Below are 6,000 nucleotides of genomic sequence, written 5' to 3' on the forward strand. Positions count from 1 at the left end.
TCTGTTGAGCTTTTCAGTCATCTATGGACTAGCTTATTATAACTTTATTTTGAAGCTACACATAATCATCGAAACAATGTTAGAAAATGCTTCAGTAAATTTCTCATCAGAGCAAGCATTCTACTTAATCATACCAACATGGCAACCCGAGGGATTTCACAGCAGAAATTTTCAATAAATAAATTGATTCATAAAAGTATTCGAGTTTGCTCTTGTATCTCGTATAAAATAACATGGATAGAAAATCATTAAACCAGTCACAGTGACCTGAATATTGCAAACTGTATTTGAAAACTTATCATTAAATAACTAATTTAGTAAGAAATGTTATATGTAGTTGAAAATACATATTGAATACAAATCATATGTTTTAAATTAGTATTTCGAACATTTTTACACTAGGTTGGAATGCTAAGTTCAAAGCAAAAATACAAACTGTTAATTTGGATTGCTTTAAAAAATATATATTTATGGCCAAACTTGACACATGTGAACTATTACTTTAGTTGGATGATTGATTTATCACTTTTTAAAATCTAAGCTGCAAGTACCAAAACCTTCTGGGAATTTAGGAGGGGAATGAATCTGTCATGTTTCAGATTTTGTTTTAATCTATTTGGTGTGGAAAGAATTTTAGTTTAATTATGTTTCTGCTGTGAAGTTGGCTTCAGGTTGCAAGGTGAATCCTCAGAGCACCCATGCACCTTTTTGATTTGATTGTAAATAGTCTGAAGATGCTGAACAATAATTGCAAGGAATTTTGATCTTCTCTGGGGAGAAGCAAATCGCTCAGAACTATTATATGCACTGGTTTCAGGCACCAGGATATGCAAGAGATACTTACGCTGTTCTGGGTACCAGCAAGGGCCTTACGAGAAAATGTGTTTACGATATCTTTCACAGGATAGTGGATGGGGTGGGGAGGTGGGACAGTTCAAACTCCAGATGGTATCATTGAGTGCCAACTCAGTGAGCCAATATAGAGAACTCAGGGAGAGGTCAGGTATCAAGCTTCAGCTTGCATTCTCTCTAGCTGAATGGATATGGCAAACCTGTTCAATTTGAATTTGCTTTGTTCTGTTGTGTGTTTGCAGGAAATTCATACCTTTGATCCTCAAAGTCGATAATTCCATTTATATAGACACTAATTCATATTTTTTCACATCCCATATAATTGATTCAGGAATCCAGTTTAATGAAAAGCTCTGGACCATTGTAAAAACATCTTGTCGAAATGTGTGGCTACCTCCATTTGAAATTTGTTATCAACAGCACGAATATTAGAAGTTGGATCGAACATGCTCTTTGTAGTACGGTGGAAGCTATCCATCAGTATTGTCTACTTTCTTTAAAACAAATGTTTATTCACTTCAAACTCTAGCGCCAGTAAAAATCCAGTGTGCTTTTCCATTTATTGGATACTTTCTGGAGAAAATATTATGGGAACTGACAGCCATTTAACCCTTTGAGCCCACTCTGCTATTCAGGGAGATCACATTTAGAGTCATACAACCATAGAGTTTTACATCACGTAAAGTGGTCCTTTGACTCATGGTGATATTTAGTGTTTGATCTGCAATCTAACTCTATACACCCACTTCTGCATCACATCTCTAATAGTCTCAGTCTTAAAATATACAATTGTTCCAGCATTGAATGCCACTTGTGGAAGAGAATTCCAAATTTGTAAAACTTTTGGTGCAGAATTCTCTTGCAGCAGTGACTTTCGCAATGGTGGGACTTCCATTTAGAGACAGGAAGTTAGGCCACACACAAAAATGCAGCTGTCAGGTAGTCAACTATGAACTGTTGAGGATCCTCTCCACTTATATGTGGCAGGAAATAAATCACCAATCTTGCCATTATTTCATGGACCTGAAGGTCTAGGTTCCATGCTTGGCATTCAGATGGCAACCACTCCCTACTCGCTACTGGGCGGCATGGTGGCTCAGTGGTTAGCACTGCTGCCTCACAGTGCCAAGGACCCAGGTTCAATTCCACTCCTCGGGCTACTGTCTGTGTGGAGTTTGCACATTCTCCCCGTGTCTGCATGGGTTTCCTCCCACAGCCCAAAAATGTGCAGGCTAGGTGGATTGGTCATATTAAATTGCCTGTAGTGTTCAGGGTGGGTTATAGGTGGATGGGTCTGGGTAGGATGCTCTGAGGGTCGGTGTGGACTTGTTGGGTGAAGGACCTGTTTCTACACTGTAGGGATTCTATGACTATGATGAAACTATCCCACCAGTATTATTCTGTTTGTCGCAGACACAGGCTTTGACACTGAGCCACTGCCAACCCCTCCCCACCGATCATCAGCTGTCACCCCCATTCAAAACTGGACTCACGTCTTGTCACAGAGAATGATTGGCCCATGGTTTAGCGATCCCTCCCTGCAGGTTCTCCTCCAGGCCATCTGGGAATGGCAGGACATTTTGCTTCTCAGTGATGGCAGCATAAGGCCCTCTTGCCTGCCCAGGGCGGCCTGGGCAGTGATTGCAATGGACATTAGCAACCACAAACGAAAGTTGTTCCAATGCCGCACAGCAATCAATGACCTCCTGCCCTCTTCAAGGGTAAGTGATACGGCAGAGTCACTGTAAAATAACGCTTATAAGGGCATCAACCATTGTAAATGTGTGAGTCAAGAGGTATGGCAGGCAGGGGTTGCTGCTTAAGGCCTCAACAATAAATGGAAGAAGTGGGCTGAATGTTTGGGAGCCTATTCATGCAGAGTACATTATATCATTTGCAGAAGAATATGTGTGCTGGACACTTACTAAGGAAGTGAGATTAGCTCATGTAGGCCTTCATGCTGTTAAAGGGGTTTATTGTCCATTGAGATGATACTGAATCCTTCTGTCTGGCTAGGGGATAAAAGTACACATTAACTCAGGGAGCTCTTAAAAACTGACGATGTGTTGCTGATGTTAGCATATTAACACCTGCACAGGGAAAAGCACTCAGACTTGCTGGAAAGCTGTTGACACGACCTAGAGTGTCAACACAACAGAGTAAGGATGTCTCCGACCTGATGTCAAAAACCCGGCATACTACAAGAGATACTACACTGGTTAAGCTAATTCTCATGCTCTCCACCATAGGTTCTTGCAGTCTGGAGGCACATTGTCCACAGTCTTCACCAAGTCAGAGAATCACTTCTGAGGATGATGATGTGGAACACTATGCACTATCAAATTATCCCTCACATTCTCCACCAACGCAGAGACAGGCCACTTGCAGTGGGGTTAAATCCAGTGCTGGTTGGGCAGTGCCCTTAATTAGTCCCTAATTCATCACTTAGGAGTCTCAATTAGTGGCAGGGCAGAAAAGTCAACCTGCACAGACCCAAATTCTGCTAGAGATAGGGATGCGGTGGTGTTCAGATATGACCCGACCCCATCTAGATAAATGTCTCTCCTGCTCCAAACTCATCACCAATAAGAGCAGAAAGTTCTACCCTATATAAGCACCTTTTTTCATGACTGAAGGAAGCTCCTATTAACTTCTGAAGTATGGTCTCTGTTAAGATGTAATAAATTCAAATCTGAATTACTCCTTCACGTCATTAGCAGGTTATTCATCATATTTTGCACAAGTTCTTACTTCAATGGGAAAAAGTAGATTTAACACAGTTGCAGATTGAGTTGAATGTGGATGATTCACATTTTTAACTATTCCTCTGTGTCACCAAGAGGGGAAAGTTGTAGTTTGAGTAGTAAGGTTACTGTAAATGGTTTTGTGTTGGGGGATAATCTTAAAATTAGGTCTTGAACCATTTTGGAGTGAATTCATGAATCAATTTCTCTTTCAAAAGCAAAGGAAATATGGAACTCTGTCACCAAAAGGCTGGGGATGGTGGATCAATTGAAATTTTTAATGCTGTGGTTGATACAATTTTGTTGGATAAGAATATCAAGGCTTATGAAGCAAAGACTCATTAGCATGCAAGTACAGCTTATTCATGATCTACTACAATGACAGAACAGACATGAGGGTCTGAATAGCCCACTTATATCTCTATATTCTTCATATTTCGATATCTACAAATGCAAAGACACCTCATGCAATCTTCCATTTGTACCCTTTGTCAAGGATCAAACTTGTCCTATCAAGGTATACCAAGTAAAATGCAGCGATTAAATTGTTACGTGTTGCAGGCTGTGCGACAAATTATCATAGAATGCTCACTGCACAGATGGAGTCTATTCAACCCATCCTGTCTGTGCTTATTTTTGAAAAGAAACTCACCTAGTCGCACACCCCTCTCCTTCCTAACTGAACATTTTTTCTCTTCAGGTAATTATTATTTTCTCTTCTGAAAGCCACAAGTGAATCTGTCACAAACACAGTTTTAAGCAGGCAGTCTACATCCCAACCACTTGCAAACAAGAGCTTTTCCTTATGTTGTCGTTGCTTCTTTTGCAAATTGCCTGAAATCAGTGTCTTCTGGTTCTTGACCTTTCTGTCAATTGGAACAGTTCATCTACTCTGTGCAGACTCCTCATGATTTAGAACACCTCTATCGAAACTCCTCTCTAAGGAGAACAGCCCCAGCTTCTCCAATCTGTCCGTGGAACAGAAGTCCCATATATCTGGAATCCTTATGGTAAATATAAGCTCAAGGACATGGAAATGTCTTAGAGTTTTAAGAGTTCTAGATATTACCAGGCCTCCCCCTTGGGAGGAAAGGGTCTGGATGAAGGCATGCAGTATAAGGAGGATGGCTTGCTCACCAACTTCCAACTTCAACTCCATGATACAGATGGTGGGTGTGGTGTTAATATCAGCAGCCAAAAAATTGTTAAAGGTCAATTGAGCTTGTTAGTAGCTCAATTGACTCTATTGTTCTGCTGCTCACCCCTTAATGAAGGTGGTATGTGCAATCCGATGGAAGTGGGATTAATGACTTTTTTTCTCAAAGTGCTTAAAACTACACTAAGGAAAGAGAGTTGCTAGCTTGAAGGATGTCTCTTGTCTGTTGGGCACACCCTGCAAGGGTAGCATCCCCTCTTCCTTCCCACGCGCATATTCTTGAAAAACCCGCTCCCCTACCAGCCTCCCCGAGTTGCCAAAAGTAACCCAGCTCAAAGGCTCTAGAACTACCTGCGTCTGTAATTCACTGGGCCTCCAGTGTGTGCCCACCCACAGTCCCAACAGCACCCCCTTCACTGCTGGGACTTTTCAGGTGCCGGCCAATCAGATTGGCCAGGAGCCCTAGAGGGGAGATGGGCTTCTAGCAGGCTTTTCTTCAGGGTGGGTCGAGATATATGGCTGAGACATCCATCTCAACTCCAAATGTTTCCACCCAATGTGTCATTTTAGCACAGAAGGAAGCCATTCGACATCTGAAGGCTATGTTGACCTTCTGTAACTCAATCAAATGAATACCATTCTCTTGGTCAATCTCGATAACCCTGAAAGATGATTTCCTTCAATTGCCTTTGCAACTCCCTTTTGAAATCATTACTGTGTTTTCTCATGTGCATAAAGAAGTCCTTCTTCATACACCCATGGGATTTCTTGGCTAAGTCCTTAAATTTGTGTCCTCTAGTCCTGGAATCATCGACTAATGGTAAGAGTTTTCCTTGTCTGCCATGTTTGTTTTCTAATTTATTTCTTTTCACAGGATGTGTCTGTTATTAGTTGGGTTAGCTTTCATTATCCATCCCTTCTTATGCTTGAGAAAGTAGGGATGAACTGCCTTCTTGAATTGCTTTAGAACATAAGAACAAGAACATAAGAACATAAGAACTAGGAGCAGGAGTAGGCCATCTGGCCCCTTGAGCCTGCCCCGCCATTTAATAAGATCATGGCTGATCTTTGAGACTCAGCTCCGCTTACCTGCCCACTCACCATAACCCTTAATTCCTTTACCTTTCAAAAATTTATCTAGCCTTGCCTTAAACACATTCAGCGAGGTAGCTTCAACTGCTTCACTGGGCAGGGAATTCCACAGATTCACAACCCTTTGGGTGAAGAAGTTCCTCCTGACCTCAGTCC

This window comes from Rhincodon typus, chromosome 9 (genome assembly GCF_021869965.1).
Source record: "Rhincodon typus isolate 14 chromosome 9, sRhiTyp1.1, whole genome shotgun sequence".
Classification (NCBI taxonomy): domain Eukaryota; kingdom Metazoa; phylum Chordata; class Chondrichthyes; order Orectolobiformes; family Rhincodontidae; genus Rhincodon; species Rhincodon typus.